Source organism: Pleurodeles waltl, chromosome 6 (genome assembly GCF_031143425.1).
Source record: "Pleurodeles waltl isolate 20211129_DDA chromosome 6, aPleWal1.hap1.20221129, whole genome shotgun sequence".
Lineage (NCBI taxonomy): Eukaryota > Metazoa > Chordata > Amphibia > Caudata > Salamandridae > Pleurodeles > Pleurodeles waltl.
The window spans coordinates 1,469,773,180-1,469,798,218 of NC_090445.1; positions in this window are offsets into that span (position 1 = coordinate 1,469,773,180).

The following is a 25,039-nucleotide window of genomic DNA, read 5'->3' on the forward strand; positions in this document are numbered from 1 at the left end:
TGGAAATGCTTTGAAGGGCACAAATGGTACCCTCTCTGCATAAGCCAGTCTACACCGGTTCAGGGATCCCCCAGCCCTGCTCCCGGGCGAAAATGGACAAAGGAAAGGGGAGTGACCACTCCCCTGACCAGCAACTCTCAGGGGAGGTGCCCATAGCTCCTCCAGTGTGTCCCAGACCTTATGCAGAGGTGTGAGGGCACAATGGACAGCTCTGAGTGGCCAGTGCCAGCAGGTGACGTCAGAGACCCCTCCTGATAGGTGCTTACCTTTCTCAGTAGCCAATCCTCCTCTGTGGGCTATTTAGGGTCTCTCCTGTGGGCAGCTCACCAGATAACGAATGCAAGAGCTCACCAGAGTTACTCTGCATCTCCCTCTTCGACTTCTGCCAAGGATCAACCGCTGACTGCTCCAGGACGCCTGCAAAACCGCAACAAAGTAGCAAGAAGACTACCAGCAACATTGTAGTGCCTCATCCTGCCAGCTTTCTCAACTGTTTCCTGGTGGTGCATGCTCTGAGGGCTGTCTGCCTTCACCGTGCACTGGAAGCCAAGAAGAAATTTCCTGTGGGTCGACGGAATCTTCCCCCTGCCAACGCAGGCACCAAACTTCTGCATCACCGGTCCCCTGGGTCCCCTCTCATCCTGACGAGCATGGTTCCTGGAACACAGGAGCTGGGTCCAAGTGTCTTCGACAGTCCAGTGGCCCTTCTGTCCAAATTTGGTGGAGGTAAGTCCCTGCCTCCCCACGCAAGACAATAATCCTGTGTACTGCGTGAACTGCAGCTGCTCAGGCTTCTGTACACTTTTGCCAGATTTGCTTTGTTCACATCCTAGCCCTGTTCCCCAACACTCATCCTGCATTGTCCAACTCGCTGAGTTGGACTCTGACGTCGTGGGACCCTCTTTTGTGACTCTGAGTTGACCGCGGACCTCAGATCTTCTAAGTGCCTGTTCAGGTGCTTCTGCGGGTGCTGCCTGCTTCTGCGGGGGCTCTCTGTGTTGCTGAGCTCCCCCCCATCTCCTCCTCCCAGGGGCGACCTCCTGGTCCTTCCTGGGTCCTGAGAGCACCCAAAATCCTCAACTGCAACTCTTGCAGCTAGCAAGGCTTGTTTGCGGTCTTTCTGCGTGGAAACAACTCTGCATCCTCCAGCATGCCGTGGGACATCTTCTGACCAAAGGAGAAGTTCCTGGCACCTTCTGTTGTTGCAGAATCTTTGGCTTCTTCCACCAAGAGGCAGCCCTTTTGAACATTCATCCGGGGTTTAGTGGGCTCCTGGCACCCCTGGACACTTGCGTGACTCTTGGACTTTGTCCCCTTCCTTTATAGGTCCTCAGGTCCAGGAATCCGTCTTCAGTGTTTTGCAGTCAGTTGTTGTCCTTGCAGAATCCCCTCTCTCGACTTTACTGTCTTTCTGGGGTAGTAGGGTAACTTTACTCCTACTTTTCAGGGTCTTGGGGTGGGGTATCTTGGACACCCTTAGTGTTTTCTTACACTCCCAGTGACCCTCTACACACTACACTAGGCCTGTGGTCCATTCGTGGTTCGCATTCCACTTTTGTAGTATATGGTTTGTGTTGCCCCTAGGGCTATTTCTCCCTATTGCATTCTATTGTGTCCTACATTGTTTGCACTACTTTTCTAACTGTTACTTACCCGATTTTGGTTTGTGTGCATATATTGTGTGTATATTACTTACCTCCTAAGGGAGTATATCCTCTGAGATACTTTTGGAATATTGTCACTAAAATAAAGTACCTTTTTTTTTAGTAACTCTGAGTATTGTATTTTCTTATGATATAGTGCTATATGATATAAGTGGTATAGTAAGAGCTTTGCATGTCTCCTAGTTCAGCCTAAGCTGCTCTGCTATAGCTACCTCTATCAGCCTAAGCTGCTAGAACACATCTATTCTACTAATAAGGGATAACTGGACCTGACACAAGGTGTAAGTACCACATGGTACCCACTATAAGCCAGGCCAGCCTCCTACATCAACCAATAGCAGCGCAGTACCACATAGCAGCTCCCCTCCTTGACAGTCTGCATGCACACTCACTCCACAATATCACACACATACAAAACACAGTACTTTAACCTTTGTCTGCTTCAGTAAAGAATGAAAAGTTTCAAACACACAAGAAATTTCCAATCACTTTGGATGAAACATTGACCTGTGGGATAACATCTAAATTAGTACAACTTCTCTTCTACACATTCAGATCTGCTATACCAATCATCTCACATTCACACAAGGTAAGTCCCTATTTTAACCATGACATGGATGACGCCTCACAATGAGCATGACCACTCAGCAAACAATATAATAAGGTGTCTTCTACACCTTTTTAACTATCAAGGGATCATAGGCCACATCGCACTCGATAACCATTTCAACTCCTTTATGGTAACCACACGCATGCAACATACAAACATCTATGCAAGACACCATCCAACTATTGTTCATAGGGAAAAGTGATTGTGAGCATGTTTATGATGTCAGAGGAAAGAGTGATTTCTTTTTTGATGGAAAGGATCCTGTGATGCTGGGGTGCATTTTATTTGTGGACGGTATGCATATTTTACGCTGCCGAAAGGATGTCATGGCACGTGTTAACTAGCAACAATGTTTCCAAAGATCTCTCATTTCGGACATCTTGAGCATCCTGTGTGGAAGGTGAAACCGAGGAACTAGAAGAGCAGCTAGTGCTTTAGAAATTGTGGGAGATGGTTTTGGCACATTGATTCCATCAGTGGGAGTGATTTTGAATGACCTAAAGATTAAAAAGTTGTCAACATTAGTTGATAAACTGGTACTAGTAAAGCAAATGTGTTATTGCTGGTAAACTCTGAGATGGTTGAGATAAAATCAATGGTGTTACAAAATCGGCTTGCGCTACATTTGTTGCTTGCAAAAGAGGATGGAGTTTCTCGGAGACCAAAGGTTCAACAATGTTGTACCTTTATTCCGGCTAAAAATAAGGATTTGAAGAAGTATGTGCAGAACATTTAAGACTTGACAAAGGATTTGAAGGAGTTAGCAAAAAACTGGTGTATGGAAAGTGATTTGAGATGGATTTTCTGCTATCAGCAGGTGGTTTGGGAATTTGGTAAGTAGAATTGAAGAGTTTATGTTGAGACCATTGTTGATCAATTTAATTGTGGGAATACTTAATCAACACTCTCCAAGGCACTTGTGTACATAAATAAAAGTTCTTATCTGTAGTTTATGTACATGAGTGACTTGGAGAGTGTTGATTAAGTTTTCCTTGAGGAATTTTGGGGGAGTAGGGTGGTTTCTTCTCTTTCAGGACCACCATGAGAACTTTGCTGCTAAAGAGTACTTGGGTGTGACACTAGTGAGCGCCATTCCTTATTAAAACACCCTGCTGTATTTATTTAAACTGTGGGAATAGTTTTGTTAGTTGGATGCAAGGCTTTTCGGAGAAGAAGTGTTCAGAAGGGGTCAGAAGAGAAAGAAAGCAGAAGTTGAGCTGGAAGATAGTCAGTGTCAATGTTATGATGACATGAAGCGTTTGGAGGAGTCAAGGTGAAAACTGTTTAAAGCAACCAGGTTCTACAGAGTCTCATTCAAGTCTGAAATTGATTTACGATGACTGTAAAAGTCATCAATAGGGAGGGTAGAGATAGCGTAGTGTGACTGAGCCACTACACCACTTTAAGCGTGATATTAAAGTGTGTTTTTTTCTCTGCTTAACAAAAGAAATGTTTTTGTGGAGCATGGTAAATTATGCGAGCAAAGTGCACAAATGAATGCAATATTTTATGTATGCTATATTTTGCTATTGTTTGAAAGAATGATTATGTAACAATATTTTAAAATAATAATTCTTTATATTCATGATATATTTGACAGAAGAAACTAATATAATTCAGTTAACTTGGAAGAATATTCGTGTTTAGTTAGCTTGGCCAGAGTGAAGGCCTAAACATACATTGTGTGTTTTATCCTTTACTGTGCAGTCTGTTATTTAATGTTTTTTTGAAGCTGCAGGTGTCAGGATCCAAGATTGAGTTAATAAGAGAGCTCTTTGTTTGGGATGATAAGAAAAGCCCATCAAAATGCTTACTGAAGACATTAGGATTATCCTAGGGTGGCAGCTGTAACTCTTGTGAAATTCCAGGGCGTGAAGGTTTACCAAGGTCAACACTGAAACCCAGAATACCGACAGCCAATTTGCTACATTTGATTTGTGGTCACGTTTTCAAACAAGGAAATGTTTTTTTAATGAGATCATCCTTTGAACAAACAAGATTTAAATGTGGTTTAGTTAGCAGTTAGATTCAGATTCCCTCTGCCTTTGCTGAGAGGGGGCCTATTTAGATACTTCTCCTGAATTTCAATGTGGCTTCATGCCACCATACCACTCTGATAGAAAGTTCTCCAGAAGTTCGCTTGTGCTGACAACTTTCCTGAACCCCTAGAATATTACCATAGTCAGGATTTAGATTAAATGATTAGGCAGGGCATTTTGCATTATTTTGCATTATTTTCTGCATTATCACTACTGAATTCGTGGTCCTCTACATGTCAGTTACATTTCATATAATTCGCAAGGTTTTGATACACGTTTGGTTATTCTGTATATCTTTACAATGATTTTCAGACTCATATATGTAAGTTTGACTTTGAGTCTAAATAAAGCCCTTTGAACTATCAGTTGGTCTCAAAATTTAGATTTGTGATTGAGTTATCTTGAAATCTTTTTGAATAATTTGATTTATTGTCTCCTCACCCTTCGGAACAGAGAAGAAAAATTAATTGGACCCCAGAATTTAGTATTAGGGCCCAGAGCTGGATCAGTTTCAAAAGGCTTTATGACCGACCCGAAGTCAAACATTCAAACTTACATAAGTAAGTCTTAAAACCACGGTGTAGATATACAAAATACTAAAGGAGACTTAAAACGTCATACACTAGTGAAAATGCAGAATGTCTAGAAAAGTGATTGGTATTTAAAATCCAAAAGCAAATTCTTCTGCTTAACAACTGAATCCAGATTCCTAACTATTCTAATATTTATAAGGATTTCAAAGAAAAGGTCAGCGTAACAGAACTTCTGTAGAAGATTCCATCAAGAGTGGTGTATGCAGCATAATGCCATAGAATCCTCAGGAATTTGAGGTGCATACCTCAAAGCAGTCCACTCAGCTCAAAGTAATAAAAGGGTCTGGACCTTTCACTAAGTAAACCACACTTAAATCTCAATCCTCTGAAATATGACATCATTGTCTAACTCTTCCTCTGTTTAAGGATAACTGACAATTCAGCATGCTCCTTCCATCCTTGTAAAGCTTCTCTCAGGCTCTCAACTCTCACTCATAATAGGCTCCTTATTAGTTTCAGCACCTGTAGCTTCAGAAAAACATGCATAAAGCAAACTTCACATTGAGAATTACTGAACAGGAAAAATGTGGGCATTCATTCTGGCCAGGCTAAATATGCACAAGTACGCTTTAAAATTAAATCATTTTTGTACTTTTTAAGATGAATATAAAATGAAGCTAAAGAATAATAGTGCTTAAAATACTGTAACGTAAATATTTTTCAAACCATGCTTAAAAATGGTTACATGAAACATTGTATTAATTTGTGCACTTTTTCGTTTGCATTTCAGTGCAACATAATTAAATGGAAAACACTTTCACATTTTACAGGAAATGACCACCTCTTCATTTCATGTTTTAAGAGACATAGGCCCTCATTACAACCCTGGTGGTAAATCCCACTTACAACCGTGCACCAACACACCGCTGCAGCAGCGGAATTCCGCTACAGCTATTACGACCCACAGCTCGGAATCCGCCATAATACAGACACCCACACAAGTCCGCCACACCAAAGGTCAGTGATAAACTGGTGATACCAAAACCGACACCGTCACAGCAACAGGAATACGCCCACACTATCACGATTCACGAATGAACGCAGCGGTCTTTCAACCGCCATTGGCGGTACACACCGTGCGTTCAAAATACACACACATTTACAAAACACAACCACATTGGACAAATCAAAATACACACACCTGACACATATACACACACCACACCCACACACCCAATCCAATATAAAACACACACCCACATCACCCACAAACCCTTACTATCAGAATTTTGAAACAACGCCAGAGAGAGACACCACCATAAACAACACCAGCATCCACAAACACACAACACCATCACATACACAACATCCACACACCTCAAACAACACACACCAACACATCCCCTCACACATCACAACACACACCACCTTACACATCACCCACACCACTTCATGGCATCTCAACAACACCCCAGGTTCTCTGAGGAGGAGCTCAGGGTCATGGTAGAGGAAATCGTTGGGGTAGAGCCACAGCTATTCGGATCACAGGTGCAGCACACCTCCATTGCAAGGAAGATGGAGCTATGGCAAAGAATTGTCGACAGGGTCAACGCAGTGGGACAGCTTCCAAGAACATGGGATGACATCAGGAAGAGTTGGAACGACCTACGGGGGAAGGTACGTTCCGTGGTCTCCAGACAACAGATTGTTGTTCACTCACTTGATACCTGACCTTCAACAGGAGAGGGCCTACACTGCAAGTGCTGCTGTGACCTGTGTCTGGAAGCGACGATGGCTCATATGTCTGGGGAAAGGGCCCCTGCCTTCACTTCAGAGGAGTTGGAGAAATTAGTGGATGGAGTCCTCCCCAGTACACACAACTGTACGGTCCTCCAGACAAACAGGTGAGTACACTGTGAGCATACTGCATGGGCAATGTCTGTTTGGAGTGGTGTGGACGGAAGATACATGGGGAGGGGCTGAGGCCTGCATGTGAGGACGATGAGTGCATGTGCGTCAGGGCAAGGGTGGGAACGGGGGCCAATGAGTATGACGGTCCGCACGGGTAAATAATTTCCTTTCCCCTGTACCATTCCTCTAGGTCAGTGCCCACCAGAAGAAGGCTATTTGCCGTGCCATCGCCAAGGAAGTCCGGACCCTGGGGGTCCACCACAGATGAGCATCCACTGCCGTAAAAGATGGGAGGACCTGCGCCGCTGGAGCAAGAAGACTGCGGAGGCCCAGCTGGGGATGGCCTCCCAACATGGGAGGGGTGCCCATCGCACCATGACCCCCCTGATGTTCCGGATTCTGGCGGTGGCGTATCTGGAGTTGGATGGGCGCTTGAGGGCATCACAGCAGCCACAAGGGGGTGAGTACACTCTCATTCAGCTGAATCAGCATGAATTACGAGGTGTCTGGGTGGGGGAGGTGGGCAGTGGGTTCCCCTAGGCCAGGGCGAGCTTGGTAGCCAAGGTCCCTTGTGAGGCAAGCTATGTGGCACCCCAACCCCACTAGTGGTTAGTGCCATCTACACCTAGTCAGTCTCCTGTGACTTCCAGGTGTGCAGCAATCAGCCTTAGGCATTGTACCCGATGGGCATGTGATTAATCTAGGAACTATAAGTGCATGGCGTAGTGCAGAGGGCTGCTGTGTCTGTTGTGCCCCTCTGTGCCCACCGCATCAGCAGGTACAGCCGTCATCCCCCCTACCAGCATTGCACTCCCAGCAGCCCCTCAGCGTGTGTCCCGTGCCTGCTCATTCAGAAAGGTGGGCATCTCCTTCGCCGCAGGCACCTCAGGCCCTGCCCCAGTCAGCCCTGCCGCCATCAGTGAGGAGGCTATTGACCTCTTGAGATCACTCACTGTTGGGCAGTCTACCATTCTGAATGCCATCCAGGGTGTTGTGAGGCATTTGCAACAAATAAATGCATACCTGGAGGGCATTAATTCTGGCCAGGCAGCCCAACATAGAGCATTTCAGGCTCTGGCCTCAGCACTGATGGCAGCCATTGTCCCTGTGTCCAGCCTCCCCCCTCCAACCTCCTCCACCCAGTCCCAATCCCCAGTCCCTCGGCCTATCCCAAGCACACCATCAGACCAGCATGCACACACATCAACCCAGGCACTCACAGAAGCATCATACCCATGCACACATACCAACATCCACTCCCCCCACTGTGTCCCCCTCCTCCACGTCTCCCTCCTCCCTCCCAGTCTCGTCTCCAATCACATCTGCATGCACTACATCCTCAGCCGCTACCTCCATCACCAGCATGGCCATCACCACACACCGCTCACGTGCAGTCACCACGCCCACTACCATTCACACATCCCCAGTGTCCTCTCCCAGTGTGTCAGTGAGCCCTCCTCCCAAAGTACACAAACGCAGGCACACACCCACCCAACATCCATCCACCTCACAACAGCCTCCAGCCCATGCACCTTCACCCATATTCAGCAGACGTACTCCTCCTACAACCACTACCTCTTCCTCCACTTCCAAACCCCCTCCATCTACCCGTCCCAGTGTGTCTAAGAAACTTTTCCTGGCTAACATTGACCTCTTCCCTACACCTCCCCCCATCCTTCCCCTAGGGCCAGGCTTTCCAGGTCCCAGCCCAGCACCTCAGCCACCACATCCTCAGGCACAGTGGTGCCTGCAACTGCGGGGTCATGGAGTGCGCCAACCATCAGGGCTGCCAGTGTGCCACGGAGCGAGGACAAAGACATTCTACCACCTGCCAAGGTTAAAAAGGGGCCCACATCCCAGAGGGAGAAGCCAAAAACACCTGCCACCAAGGGGTCAGCGAAAACGAAAGGGGATAGTGGCAAGACAACTGCGCCACCATCAAAGGTGGGGAAGGGCCAAAAACATAAGGGCAAGTCAGGAGAGGGCATGGTGGCACAGAGTGAGGGACCAGTGTCACACCTTCTGTCCACGTCCACGCAGACCTGTACGGCGGAGAACATCGCTACCTGCACCGCCACCAGCACCGCTACCTGCACCACCTCCGGCATGTCTACAGCTACTGCAACAGTCCCCAGCCTCTTCCCCGGTGGGCAGCCATCCGAGGCTGCGGGAGACATCCTGCTTTCTCACTCAGCTGGTGCTGACACATGCTCTGCTGCCACAGACCCCGCCGCCAGCACCGCCGCCACAGACCCTGCTGCCAGCACTGGCACCACAGACCACGCAGCCAGTACCGCCGCCACAGACTCCACCGCAAGCACTGCCACGACTGACACTGCTGCAATCACCGCCACGACTGACACCGCCAAAAGCACCGCCAGCGGCCCCGCGACGTCCTCAGACAGTGGCACCACCGCAGACATGGCTACCATCCCCAGTGGTCAGTCGTCCGAGGCTGGTGGTGAGTTCAAGGAACTTGGGCAGCTTCCATGAAGCATCACTGTCATCACAGTTGTCCCCTGCATATGGAATGCGAAGCCGCAGCAGTGTGGGGTATGTCTCTGCCTCCATGGCGTATCATGCAACCTGTACCTCGGCAACCTCGTGGCACACACACCCAGGAGAGTGTATTGTTCCGGCCACACTGCACGTGGAGCACTCTTGGCACCATGCCCCCTCCAGAACCAGTGGAGAGATACTTCCACTACCTCAGTCCTTGGCAGGATGAAGCACTCTGGGTACCATGCCCCCTCCAGAACCAGTGGAGAGATACATCCACTACCTCAGTCCTTGTCAGGATGAAGCACTCTGGGCACAAAGCCCCCTCCAGAACCAATGGCGAGATACATCCACTGCCTCAGTTCTTGGCAGGATGAAGCACTCTGGGCACAAAACCCCCTCTAGAACCAGTGGAGAGATACATCCACTACCTCAGTCCATGGCCGGATAAAGCACTCTGGGCACAAAGCCCCCTCCAGAACCAGTGGAGAGATAAATCCACTACCTCAGTCCTTGGCAGGATGAAGCACTCTGGGCACAATGCCCCCTCCAGAACCAGTGATGAGATACATCCACTACCTCAGTCCTTGGCAGGATGAAGCACTCTGGGCACAAATCCCCCTCCAGAACCAGTGGAGACTGTTATCCACTTGAGAGACTGTGGCTTTGCACTCCCCAGGATACAGCAGTGGGCAAACCACCCACTGGAGAGACTTTGGCTTTGCACTCCCAAGGATACAGCAGTGGGCAAACCAGCCACTTGAAAGACTTGAGAGACTGTGGCTTTGCACTCCCCAGGATACATCAGTGGGCAAACCACCCACTGGAAAGACTTGAGAGACTGTGGCTTTGCACTCCCCAGGATACAGCAGGGACAAACCACCCACTGGAAAGACTTGAGAGACTGTGGCTTTGCACTCCCCAGGATAAAGCAGTGGGCAAACCACCCACTGGAGAGACTTGAGAGACTGTGGCTTTGCACTCCCCAGGATAAAGCAGTGGGCAAACCACCCACTGGAGAGACTTGAGAGACTGTGGCTTTGCACTCCCCAGTATAAAGTAGTGGGCAAACAAACCACTGGAGAGACTTGAGAGACTGCGGCTTTGCACTCCACAGGACCAAACTGTGGGCATGGAGCCCCCTCGTGGAGCAGTGGCGTTGTGCGTTCATCACGCTGAGGTGCCCCCCTTCCCCTGAGGTGTCTGTATATTTTCTATCTGATGCCCCTCCAGTGTTCTCTCTGTTTGGAGGCAGGTATCATGTGTGGGCCTCACCCACGCATTTTGGGCCTGGTGGTCCACGGACAATGATTGGTGCACTATCCAGACTTGTGTATTTGGTGTTCATAATTGTATATACTGAATTTAGAATTTTGATAATGATATTTCACATGATTACATTTGTTCAAATCAATTCCTTTTGTCCTTGCGTTCTTACAGGGGGTGGGGTGGTGTATATGTAATGTTGCAGCATGTATTTGTGATTATGGTGTTGTGAGTGGGGGTTGGGGTGTTGCATGTGTGTGTCACTCTCTTTTCCCTCCCCCCTCCCCTGTGTTGTAGGTGCAGTACTCACCGTGGTCGTCGTCGCCACCGTCTTTAGAACTCCTGATAGAGGAGCAGGAAGACCATCATCGGCAGTATCTGCAATTCGGGCTCCATGGCGTCCTGGCTCCTCGTGGGGTGTGGAAAGGTGAGTGTTTTCCCTCCTGTTTACTGTTTCCGCCGTGTTTTTGTTCACGTTGGTTCGGCCCCGGAAAAGGTGACGGAGAGGCCTGATGTGATAAGGTGGGCAGTACATTGTCTACCGCCTGTCTGTTGGCGGTGTCCGCTGCACTGTTTGTTTGTACCGCCGTGGCGGTCGGAGTGTTAAAGTGGCTGGCTATCTTGGCGGTTTCGGCCACAGTAGTAATCCCATTTTTTTCTCCACCGGACTGTTTGCGGTATTACCGCCGCTTTAACACCGACCGCCAGGGTTGTAATGAGGGCTATAGTGGCACTGCCAGGTTATGCTCACTAAATTCTGTTTTCCACCACATGCTACAGGCAGGTTAAAACCACAAAAAGTAGGAAAAATGGAATACAGCTTACAGAAATGCAAAAACTGTGGAAAAAAACATATTTTTGATTCAACTATGCTTGTCCATGAAAACTAGGAAGATGGTGATGTTAGCAAGGGAATCCATTCATTTATGCAATTTTTAGGGAAAAAATATATTATTTTACCCAGTGTTTTCCCATTTTTTCCAAAATGTAGCTATATTTTGGCTATCTTCTTGGTTTCCTCAGGGGGGATCTACAAAACATCAGTACCTTTAGAATCCGCAAGAAGTTTGAAAGAAAGGACACACATTTAATGTGGATAACATGAGTGAAAAAGCATTCCAGGGGGAAATCGATTTGCAGTTTAGTAGTTAAATGGGCTTTACATTTTTTTCCATACATGTTAGCACTGGTTTTTTTATTACTGTTGTGGCTGTGCTCTTACCTGACCTGATTCTTCACTTCCTTTATCCTTTTAAGATTTCCTTTGACTGCCTGGGGGACAGTGCCTCTCTCTTTTTGTGTTGAAACAGCTTGTGTCTACCTTTCAACAGCTAGAGGTTTTTGAGCTTCTCCACCACACTCCCTATTGTTGAAGTGTCAGACTGTCAATAGTGCTGCTTTTATATCTGGAAGTGCAGGGAATAGAAGAATATGAATACATTTAAGAATATCTACCTGGTTAAGAGAGATTGTTCGGTAGCTTTCTAGTGCATTACTGCTTATTTGCACGTATTCACTGTTGAAAGCAATGACAGAATCATTGACAACTCAATCAGGAAGAACCTACTCCTCGAGACCACAGAGAGTCAGCTGAGTGACAAGGTGAATCCAACACACCAGTTTTGTTTATGTCTCTTGAAAACATTAATCTGTACATCATGTAGGTCAAGACACTACTCATTAGATGTAGCATGAAAGCAAGGATACAGATGGACTCAACAAACATGCTTAGCACAACTAATTCTAGTATGTTCTCCTAAGTCCTTGCAATGGAAAGTTGGTTCCAAAAGAACATGCACCCATTGTAACTAATGTTGTTGACACTTGGGTGCCCACCTGCTAACATAGCTTACAGTGCAGGTGCAACCACTGACCTATACAGAGTAATGTTTTGATTGATGCCCAGGCAACATTTCCTACTGGGATAAACACTGTGGATCATGCCCTATGTTTAAACATGATTATTGTGAAGCTTACACACTAAAGAAAGGTCAAGATATATATATATGTCAATCTAAAGTCTATGTTTGATAAGACAAACATATAATGGAATACTTATGCATTTCAGGGTGTTGAGTCCACATAGATCAAGATTTGGATTATTTGGCATGAGGGCACATATGGAAGATATGGGTAAGAATGGGAAACAAACCTAAACCATGGAAAAAAGCAGGGCTGCAACCTAGGTCCTACTGTCATGATCCCCTGGGTCTAGGTGCTAAAATGATCTCCAGAGAACCCCAAGGTTTTGCACTCACATCTTTATATGTCAAACAGTATTTGGACAGTATGGCCCTTATTATGACTTTGACGGTCTGTGAGCAAGACCGCCAAAGCCAGGGGCGCCAGAAGACCACCAGTGCTGGCGGTCTTCCACCCGCCATATAATGGGTACTGCCATAGTTCTGCCACACTTTGGGTGGATTTCCGGCAGTAGCCATGCTGGCGGGTGGTGGCGCTCTGGCGTTGCTACTACCTGCACTGCCCTGCCAGTAGGAGGCCGCCAGCCGTACTATGACCATTAAGACGACCTGGCGGTGTCTTGCTGGTGGGGTGCTGCTGGCAGTAGCAGCGCCCCTTCCCTGCCAAATGACCTCCTCGCCGGACAAGGTAAGTCGGTGTCCGACAGGGAAGGCAGGTGGGACGGTGTTGTGTGTGAGTGTGTGGTGCCTGCGTGTGTGTATGAATGTGTGTGTGCGTGCGTGCGTTAATGAGACTGTGAGTGTTGTGGTGTATGCTTGGTTGTATGCGTGGGAGTGAATGCGTGTATGAATGTTGAAGTGAGTGCTTGTCTGCATGTAGGTGTGTATGCATGTGAGTATGCATGTTTTGATGTTTGTGTGTATGGGTGCCTGAATGCGTGTGAGTATGCGTGAGTGAATGCGTGTATGGATGCATGTGAGTATGTGTGAGTGAATCCATGCAGGGATGTGTGTGAGTATGTGTGAGTGAATGCCTGTATGGATGCGTGTGAGTAAATGCGTGTCTGGAAGTGTAGGTGAATGGGTGTATGCGTGGTGCATGTGGGTGTCTGGGTGCATTTATACGAGGAGATGGGAACATCATGTAAGTGGGGGGTGGGGTGCTATGTGAGTAGCAGGGGTGGAGGGTGCTGTAACTGTAGGGGGGTGGAGGTGTCAGGTGCTTGCTGGGGGGGCATCTACCAGTGACAGGGAAATTCCCTGTCATCGGTAGCCCTACCACCATTGTTTTCGTGGCGGTGCTACTGCAATGGAAACCATGGTGGTAGGCCAGCTCCTAATACCACTGGTGGTCCTCTGTGGCCCGCCGGATCAGAGATGAACATCTCCTGATCGGCGGTTCATACCGCCAGGGCGTTATGGGTGGAGATGTGGTGGCCACATTAAGTCATAATGACCACCTATATGCCAGAAAGTATTTGGACACTATATGTGAGTGACAATATGTTAAAATGCTATACTCACGATCCTTTTCATAGTAAAAGACTAATAACAACATTAAAACTTAGTGACCAAGTGACAAAATGCCAGAAAGCTTGTATTTACTAGACTCATGTTATTCAGTCCCTTTTATTTGGGTAACGTTGTCCTTTTTTAGTTTTTAGTGCCCCCGTTGCAGCCGCCATCTTGTTGCTGCTGCTAGTATATAAGCAATTATGTCCATCCGCCGAGTGAGGATTCTTGAGAGAAGGAGATCGGACGCCGAGGTACCTGTGTGCAGTTCAAGGTATTATTGTTGGAAGCAGCCGCATAAAGACCGTAGCCTGTGTTTTGTCAGAGCACTTCTGAGGCAAGTAAGAGGGCTTTCTGATTTGTACTGGGAGCAAAACTATTGTGTAGAATGTTGGTGAAGCAACCAAGTGTTGGATGCAAATCTGCATTTTGGCCAGTGATAAGGACTTGTTACTCTGAGCTTTAGTGGCACGCAGTGTGATTCCTGGAGAACATTGTGATTTGTGAAACCCTCCTGTGCTAATCTCAGAGATTCATAGTAACAAGTGCTGTGGACTTCTTGGATGTACTGCTTCTGTGGAACAAAGAAAACAACGAAGATCTGACACAATAATCAGTTCCCGAATCTAGTTCCGCCAGAGCAATGCTGCCAAAATGTCCACATTGTATGACATCTGTAAGATGTTGGGAAACATGCAAAAGGAATTGCAAGAGCCAGGCAGAACACTGCTGACCTAGCTAGTAGAGAGACAAATCTCCAATCTCAGCTCCCAGTGACACAAGTCCCTTCAGCCACGTTATGGACCACTTCCATGGGACCACAGGGTCTGTAACAGTTACCCCATTGGTACATTTGTCTCTCCTGAACGTTTTGCTGGGGAGCCAGCAAAATTACAAACGTTTTAACTCAAATTCAGTTACATTCCATGTCAAGCCGAACTTGTTTCCTGATGCCCAGACTTGCATAGCTTTTCTAATCTCATAACTTGGCGGTGATGCCACTATGTGGACAATTCCTCTTGTAAATTCCGATGATCCCTTTGTCAACTGAAGACAGTTTAAAGCTGGATTTAGGAGTGTCTTTGACCAAAGGGCAATTACTGGGTCAGCAGACCATCAACTTCTGGAACTTTGGCAAGAAAATAAAGAACTAGTACACTACCTAACTCAGTTCAACTATCACATTGCTAAAACAAACTGGCCAGAAGATAAAAGAGTGGCTTTATATTATCAAGGGTCAAAAGACAAAATTAAAGATCTCAAAGCACCAATAGAGCCTCAACCTAGGAATTGTGAGGAGTTGATGCCTTGACCTTGCTATTGGGTCACCGAATAGGTGACAGAAAAGGAGATAAAAAAGACAGATTTTCAATCATATCTACAGTCAAATGATAGCAATACTAATACCCAAGATACAAGTGACCCCATGGACATTGTTGGAATACGAAAGCCACTCACTCAGGAAGAAAAGGATTTATGTCGAGAAAATGGATTATGCCTGTACTGTGGAAAAAAGGGATATTTTGTTGAAGAATGTCTGGTACATCCCATAGGTTACTTCCCTAGTTAAGAATCTAAGATACAGAAAAACAAAGTGGCTTGGCGCACAGACAGGAGAATTCCTTGACTAAGCATCCTAATTCTCCTGACCAGTCTGTTGCTAATACCATACAGGTCCTTAATGTTCACTTCATAGTGACAAAGTTAGTAAATGAGAAGGTAGATTTGGGAGATACAGGAAATTTCATTGACTTAGCCTTTTGCTCCAATTTAAAGATCCCCACAATGGTTAAGGAACAACCAGAAATGGTCCGAGCAGTCGATGGGACATTGCTCACTTCGGGTTCAATCACTCATTCAATAATTAGCATTACCATGATGTGTCACTCTCAAGAAACCATACACAAGGAGATCATTTCCTTTGATTTGATTGATGCACCACAGTTTTAGCATTATACTGGCTTACCCTGGTTAACCCCTTCTGTGCCAGGGACGTAATGGCTACGTCCACCGGCATAGTGCTCATGTGCCGAGGATGTAACCATTACATCCTCAGCCTGGAGCTCGGAGGGAGCGCTAGCGCTCCCTCCGTGGGCTAATGGCAGGGAGGGAAGGGGAAGCCACTTCCACCCCGACACCCTGACCCCCCCAATGACGACTGATGACGTCAGCACGCATTCACGGATTCATCAGAGGCCACTTCCCCACCGCGCGCGATCGGAAGCATTTCTCTTCCTATCATGTGATGGGGGCCTGAGAAGCTTCAAAGGGAAGGAAAGGAATTTCCTTCCCTTTGAAGTCTCTCAGAGCATTTCAGAAGCTGGATCGTGAAGTGATCCACCTTCTGAAATGCCCACTAGACACCAGGGATGTTTTGTATAAAGGAAATTTACATCAGGCGAGCGAACTCTTGGGCACGGGTCGCCCCCCAGGGGGGCAATTTTTTTCAAGGCCTTTTCTGCCCCCCCCCGGGGGAGCCTATTGTTATTAGGCTGATCTGCCCCCTAGGGGGGGCAGAAACCTCTACGCAACAGGGATAATTTTTTTTGTTTTTTAGAGTTGGGGAGCGACCCCTTAGGCAAGGGTCACTCCCCTAGGGGGCAAATTATATTTAGGCCATTATCAGCCTATTTTTATGAGGCCAAACCACTAGACACCAGGGAGGTTTTTTTTAAGGTGAATTCACGGAAGCGGAGTGACCCCTTAGACAAGGGACGCTCCCCGGGGAGGGGGAATTTATTTTAAGCCATTTCTGCCACCCCAGGGGCAGATTGGCCTATTGCTATTAGGCCGATCTGCCCCCAGGGGCGGCAGAAACATCTAGGCAGAGGGATAATTTTTTGTGGGGTTTTTGTTTTGTTTTTTAGAGGTGGGGAGTGACCCCTTAGGCAAGGGTCGCTCCCCTGGGGGGGCAAATTGTATTTAGACCATTTCTGCCCCCTTGGGGGCAGATCTGCTGATTTTTTGTTAGGCCAATCTGCCCCCAAGGGGGCCAGACACCACTAGGCACTGGGGATTTTTTCCACCAATTTCACGCAAGGGGAGCGACCCCATAGGCAAGGGTCGCTCCTGGGGGGAGGGGGCAAATTTGTTTGAGGCCATTTCTGCTTCCCCGGGGGCAGATCGGCCTATTGTTATTAGGCCGATCTGCCCCCGGGGGGGCAGAAACCTCTAGGCGCCAGGAATCATTTTTGTTGGGTTTTTTTGTTTAGTTTTTTTAGAGTTTGGGAGCAACCCCTTAGGCAAGGGTCGCTTCCCTGGGGGGCAAATTTATTTTAGGCCATTTCTGCTCCCCTTGGCAGATCGGCGTATTTCTATCAGGCCAATCTGCACCCCGGTGGGGGGGCGAAACCACTTAGGTACCAGGGACTGGTGTGTGTATATGTGTGTGTTTTCTTTAGGGGGGCAGCCCCTTGGGTAAGGGTCGCTCCCTATGGGGGCACATTACTCTTGGCCATGTCTGCAGATTGGCCTATTTTTGGAAGGCCCATCGGCAGAAAGCCCACCAGAGACCAGGGAAGTTTTTTTTTCCAAAATAAGAGGGTGGGGGTATGGCCCTATCTCCACCCCAAATAAATGGGGCCAAAGTAGTTCTGCCCACCAGTAGGCAGATAAGGCAATTACCCCTGATCCACACCCGGGGGGGGGGGGAGAAAGTCTACTAGATGCTAGGGAATAAAAAAAAAGAAAATAGTGGGTTGGTGGCTACCAACCAGTATGGGCCTGGTTATACCCCACCCCAACTGAAGGGTGTAACAGTCTTTCAGCTGTCCCCCGAACACTAAAACAGCTTATCCCACAGCAAGTAAAGAAGACATTTGATTACTTTGGGTTTTGGTTTTACATTTGGGCCATGAGAGCTTGGCTAACTCTCAAAATCGTCCCACTTGGAATAGTGAGGGCTGCACTTTATGGACATTGGGACGCTGCCATGTAGAAAAATCCACAAGACCTAGACACATCTGAAAACTAAACATCTTGGTGATTCCAGGGTGGTGTGTTTCACATGCACCCCGCACCATTTTCTTACCCACAATGACCTGCAAACCTCCACCTTTGCTGGAAATCACACATTTTTCCCACATTTTTGTGATGGAACCTTCCGGAATCTATAGGAATCCACAAAATTCCTACCACCCAGCATTGTCTCATCTATACAGATATAAATTCTGCTGCACTTGTCAGCCTAAAAATGTTTTTTTTTTTAAACTGCCCTTTTGGACCCGCTTTGGTTCCACCTCAATTTCGACATGTTTTTGGCTCTTCCCTGTCACAAGCACTTGGCCCACCTACACAAAGGAGGTATCATTTTTACTGGGAGACTGAGGGGAACGTTGAGTGGTAGGAAATTTGTCCCGGTGCTGTGATCCCACACAGAAATGTGGAAAAAATGTGATTTATTAGCTAAATTTGAGGATTGCTGAGGATTCTGAGTAAGAAAACATTGGGGGATCCACGCAAGTCACACCTCCCTGGACTCCCTGGACTCCCTCGGGTGTCTAGTTTTCAGAAATGTCTGGGATTGGTAGGTTTCCATAGATGGCTGCTGAGTCCAGGAACAAAAACGCAGGTGCCCCCTGCAAAAACAGGTAGTTTTGTGTATGAAAATTTTGATGTGTCCAGAGAGTGTTTTGGGGCATTTCTTTTTGCGAGCAGTAGGCCTACCCACAAACGTGAGGTACCATTTTTATCAAGAGACTTGGGGAAACACTGGGTGGAAAGAAATTTGTGGCTCCTCTCAGATTCCAGAACTTTATGTCACCGAAATGAGAGAAAAATGGGTTATTTTGGCTGAATTTTGAGGTTTGCAAAGGATTCTGGGCAAAAGAACTTGGTCAGAGCCCCACAAGTCACCCCATCATGGATTCCCCTAGGTGTCTAGTTTTCAAAACTGTGCAGGTTTGCTAGGTTTCACTAGGTGCCGGCTGAGCTAGAGGCCAAAATCCACAGCTAGGTACTTTGCAAAAAACAGCTCTGTTTTCTTTGGGAAAATGTGATGTGTCGACATTGTGTTTTGGGGCATTTCCTGTCGCAGGCGCTAGGCCTAACCCCACAAGTGAGGTACCATTTTTATCGGGAGACTTGAGGGAACGCTGGGTGGAAGGAAATTTGTGGCTCCTCTCAGAATTCAGAACTTTCTGTCACCGAGATGAGAGGAAAAGGTTGTTTTGGGGCCACATTTTGAGGTTTGCAAAGGATTCTGGGTAACAGAACCTGGTCAGAGCCCCACAAGCCAAGTCACCCCATCTTGGATTCCTCTGTGTATCTAGATTTCAAAACTGCTCAGATTTGCTAGGTTTCCCTAAGTGCCGACTGACCTAGAGGCCTAAATCCACAGCAAGGCACTTTGCAAAAAACATCTCTGTTTTCTTTGGGAAAATGTGATGTGTCCATGTTGTGTTTTGGGGCATTTCCTGTGACGGGCGCTAGGCCTACCCCCACAAGTGAGGTACCATTTTTATCGGGAGACTTGGGGGAATGCTGGGTGGAAGGAAATTTGTGGCTCCTCTCAGATTCCAGAACTTCATGTCACAGAAATGAGAGGAAACTGTTTTTTCTGAGCCACATTTTGAGGTTTGCAAATGATTCTGGGTAACAGAACCTGGCCAGAGCCCCACAAGTCACCCCATCTTGGATTCCTCCAGGTGTCTAGTTTTTAAAACTGCTCAGGTTTGCTAGGTTTCCCTACGTGCCGGCTGATCTAGGGGCCAAAATCCACAGCTAGGCACTTTGCAAAAAAACAGCTCTGTTTTCTTCGGGAAAATGTGATGTGTCCACGTTGTGTTTTGGGGTATTTCCTGTCGCCGGCGCTAGGCCTACCCCCACAAGTGAGATACTATTTTTATCGGGATACCTGGGGGAATGCTGGGTGGAAGTAAATTTGTGGCTCCTCTCAGATTCCAGAACTTTCTATCACCGAAAAGAGAGGAAAAAGATATTTTTTGGCAAAATTTTGAGGTTTGCAAAGGATTCTGGGTAACAGAACCTGGTCAGAGCCCCACAAGTCATGCCATCTTGGATTCCTCTATGTGTCTAGTTTTCAAAACTGCTCAGTTTTGTTATGTTTCCCTAGGTGACGGCTGATCTAGAGGCCAAAATCCACAGCTAGGCACTTTGCAAAAAACAGCTCTGTTTTCTTTGGGAAAATGTGATGTGTCCACGTTGTGTTTTGGGGCATTTCCTGTTGCGGGCGCTAGTCCTACCCAACAAGTGATGTACCATTTTTATTGGGATACTTGAGGGAACGCTGGGTGGAAGTAAATTTGTGGCTCCTCTCAGATTCCAGAACTTTCTATCACAGAAATGAGAGGAAAAAGGGTTGTTTGGGCCAAATTTTGAGGTTTGCAAAGGATTCTGGGTAACAGAACCTGGTCAGAGCCCCACAAGTCACCCTATCGTGGATTCCTCTATGTGTTTAGTTTTCAAAACTGCTCAGGTTTCCCTAGGTGCCGGCTGATCTACAGGCAAAAATCCACAGCTAGTCACTTTGCAAAAAACAGCTCTGTTTTCTTTGTGAAAACGTGATTTGTCCACATTGTGTTTTGTGGCATTTCCTATAGCAGGTGCTAGGCCTACCCCCACATGTGAAGTACCATTTTTATTGGGAGACTTGGTGCAACGCAGGGTGAAAGGAAATTTGTGGCTCCTCTCAGATTCCGGAACTTTCTGTCACCGAATAGAGAGGAAAACGTTTTTTTTGGGCCAGACTGTAAGGTTTGCAATGGATTCTGGGTAACAGATCCTGGTCAGAGCCCCACAAGTCACCCCATCTTAGATTTCTCGAGGTGTCTAGTTTTCAAAACCGCTCAGGCTTGCTACGTTTCACTAGGTGCTGGCTGATCTGGAGGCCAAAATCCACAGCTAGGCAGTTTGCAAAAAAATGCTCTGTTTTCTTTAGGAAAATGTGATGTGTCCATGTTGTGTTTTGTGGCATTTCCTGTTGCGGGCACTAGGCCTACTCCCACAGGTGAGGTACCATTTTTATCGGGGGACTTGGGGGAACGCTGGGTGGAAGTACATTTGTGGCTCCTCTCAGATTCCAGAACTTTCTGTTACCGAAATAAGTGGAAAAAGGTTTATTTTTTACCAAATTGTGAGGTTTGCAAAGGATTCTGGGTAACAGAACCTGGTCAGAGCCCCACAAGTCACCCCATCTTCAATTCCCCTAGGTGTCTAGTTTTCAAAACTGCTCAGGTTTGCTAGGTTTCCCTAGAGAACTGCTGAGATAGTGGCCAAATTCCACAGCTAGGCACTTTGCAAAAAACAGCTCTGTTTTCTTTGTGAAAATGTGATGTGTCCACATTGTGTTTTGGGGCATTACCTGTCGCAGGCGCTAGGCCTATCCCCACAAGTGAAGTACCATTTTTATCGGGAGACTTGAGGGAAAGCTGGGTGGAAGGAAATTTGTGGCTCCTCTCAGATTTCAGAGCTTTCTGTCACCAAAGTGAGAGGAAAAAGTTTTTTTTGGGCCAAATTTTGAGGTTTGCAAAGGATTCTGGGCAACAGAACCTGGTCAGAGCCCCACAAGTCACCCCATCTTCGATTCCTCTGGGTATCTAGTTTTCAAAACTGCTCAGGTTTTCTAGGTTTCCGTAGGTGCCAGCTGACCTAGAAGCCAAAATCCACAGCTAGGCACCTTTGCAAAAAACAGCTCTGTTTTCTTTGGGAAAATGTGATGTGTCCACGTTGTGTTTTGGGGCATTCCCAGTCGCCGGCGCCAGGCCTACTCCCACAAGTGAGATACTATTTTTATCGGGAGACCTGGGGGAACGCTGGGTGGAAGGAAATTTGTGGCTCCTCTCAGATTCCAGAACTTTGTGTCACCAAAATGAGAGGAAACTGTGTTTTCTGGGCCATATTTTGAGGTTTGCAAATGATTCTGGGTAACAGAACCTGGTCAGAGACCCACAAGTCACCCCATCATGGATTGCTCTAGGTGTCTAGTTTTCAAAACTGCTCAGGTTTTCTAGGTTTCCCTAGGTGCCGGCTGATCTAGAGGCCAAAATCCACAGCTAGCACTTTGCAAAAAACAGCTCTGTTTTCTTTGGGAAATTGTGATGTGTCCACGTTGTGCTTTGGGGCATTTCCTGTCGCGGGAACTAGGCCTACCCCCACAAGTGAGGTACCATTTTTATCAGGAGAATTGGGAGAATGCAGGGTGGAAGGACATTTGTGGCTCCTCTGAGATTCCAGAACTTTCTATCACTGAAATGAGAAGAAAAAGTTTTTTTGGGCCAAATTGTGAGGTTTGCAAAGGATTCTGGGTAACAAAACCTGGTCAGAGCCCCACAGGTCACACCATCTGGGATTACCCTAGGTGTCTAGTTTTCAAAACTGCTCAGGTTTGCTAGGTTTCCCTAGGTGCCGGCTGAGCTAGAGGCCAAAATCCACAACTAGGCACTTTGCAAAAAACAACTCTGTTTTCTTTGGGAAAATGTAATGTGTCTACGCTGTGTTTTGGGGAATTTCCTGTTGGGGCCCTAGGCCTACCCCCACAAATGAGGTACCATTTTTATTGGGATACTTGGGGGAACGCTGGGTGGAAGTAAATTTGTGGCTCCTCTCAGATTCCAGAACTTTCTATCACAGAAATGAGAGGAAAAAGGGTTGTTTGGGCCAAATTTTGAGGTTTGCAAAGGATTCTGGGTAACAGAACCTGGTCAGAGCCCCACAAGTCACCCTATCGTGGATTCCTCTATGTGTTTAGTTTTCAAAACTGCTCAGGTTTCCCTAGGTGCCGGCTGATCTACAGGCAAAAATCCACAGCTAGTCACTTTGCAAAAAACAGCTCTGTTTTCTTTGTGAAAACGTGATTTGTCCACATTGTGTTTTGGGGCATTTCCTATAGCAGGTGCTAGGCCTACCCCCACATGTGAAGTACCATTTTTATTGGGAGACTTGGTGCAACGCAGGGTGAAAGGAAATTTGTGGCTCCTCTCAGATTCCGGAACTTTCTGTCACCGAATAGAGAGGAAAACGTTTTTTTTGGGCCAGACTGTAAGGTTTGCAATGGATTCTGGGTAACAGATCCTGGTCAGAGCCCCACAAGTCACCCCATCTTAGATTTCTCGAGGTGTCTAGTTTTCAAAACCGCTCAGGCTTGCTACGTTTCACTAGGTGCTGGCTGATCTGGAGGCCAAAATCCACAGCTAGGCAGTTTGCAAAAAAATGCTCTGTTTTCTTTAGGAAAATGTGATGAGTCCATGTTGTGTTTTGTGGCATTTCCTGTTGCGGGCACTAGGCCTACTCCCACAGGTGAGGTACCATTTTTATCGGGGGACTTGGGGGAACGCTGGGTGGAAGTACATTTGTGGCTCCTCTCAGATTCCAGAACTTTCTGTTACCGAAATAAGTGGAAAAAGGTTTATTTTTTACCAAATTGTGAGGTTTGCAAAGGATTCTGGGTAACAGAACCTGGCCAGAGCCCCACAAGTCACCCCATCTTCAATTCCCCTAGGTGTCTAGTTTTCAAAACTGCTCAGGTTTGCTAGGTTTCCCTAGAGAACTGCTGAGATAGTGGCCAAATTCCACAGCTAGGCACTTTGCAAAAAACAGCTCTGTTTTCTTTCTGAAAATGTGATGTGTCCACATTGTGTTTTGGGGCATTACCTGTCGCAGGCGCTAGGCCTATCCCCACAAGTGAAGTACCATTTTTATCGGGAGACTTGAGGGAAAGCTGGGTGGAAGGAAATTTGTGGCTCCTCTCAGATTTCAGAGCTTTCTGTCACCAAAGTGAGAGGAAAAAGTTTTTTTTGGGCCAAATTTTGAGGTTTGCAAAGGATTCTGGGCAACAGAACCTGGTCAGAGCCCCACAAGTCACCCCATCTTCGATTCCTCTGGGTATCTAGTTTTCAAAACTGCTCAGGTTTTCTAGGTTTCCGTAGGTGCCAGCTGACCTAGAAGCCAAAATCCACAGCTAGGCACCTTTGCAAAAAACAGCTCTGTTTTCTTTGGGAAAATGTGATGTGTCCACGTTGTGTTTTGGGGCATTCCCAGTCGCCGGCGCCAGGCCTACTCCCACAAGTGAGATACTATTTTTATCGGGAGACCTGGGGGAACGCTGGGTGGAAGGAAATTTGTGGCTCCTCTCAGATTCCAGAACTTTGTGTCACCAAAATGAGAGGAAACTGTGTTTTCTGGGCCATATTTTGAGGTTTGCAAATGATTCTGGGTAACAGAACCTGGTCAGAGACCCACAAGTCACCCCATCATGGATTGCTCTAGGTGTCTAGTTTTCAAAACTGCTCAGGTTTTCTAGGTTTCCCTAGGTGCCGGCTGATCTAGAGGCCAAAATCCACAGCTAGCACTTTGCCAAAAACAGCTCTGTTTTCTTTGGGAAATTGTGATGTGTCCACGTTGTGCTTTGGGGCATTTCCTGTCGCGGGAACTAGGCCTACCCCCACAAGTGAGGTACCATTTTTATCAGGAGAATTGGGAGAATGCAGGGTGGAAGGACATTAGTGGCTCCTCTGAGATTCCAGAACTTTCTATCACTGAAATGAGAAGAAAAAGTTTTTTTGGGCCAAATTGTGAGGTTTGCAAAGGATTCTGGGTAACAAAACCTGGTCAGAGCCCCACAGGTCACACCATCTGGGATTAGCCTAGGTGTCTAGTTTTCAAAACTGCTCAGGTTTGCTAGGTTTCCCTAGGTGCCGGCTGAGCTAGAGGCCAAAATCCACAACTAGGCACTTTGCAAAAAACAACTCTGTTTTCTTTGGGAAAATGTAATGTGTCTACGCTGTGTTTTGGGGAATTTCCTGTTGGGGCCCTAGGCCTACCCCCACAAATGAGGTACCATTTTTATTGGGATACTTGGGGGAACACTGGGTGGAAGTAAATTTGTGGCTCCTCTCAGATTCCAGAACTTTCTATCACAGAAATGAGAGGAAAAAGTTTTTTTTGGCCAAATTTTGAGGTTTGCAAAGGATTCAGGGTAACAGAACCTGATCAGAGCCCCACAAGTCACCCCATCTTGGATTCCTCTATGTGTCTAGTTTTCAAAACTGCTCAGTTTTTCTAGGTTTCCCTAGGTGCCGGCTGATCAAGAGGCCAAAATCCACAGCTAGGCTCTTTTAAAAAAACA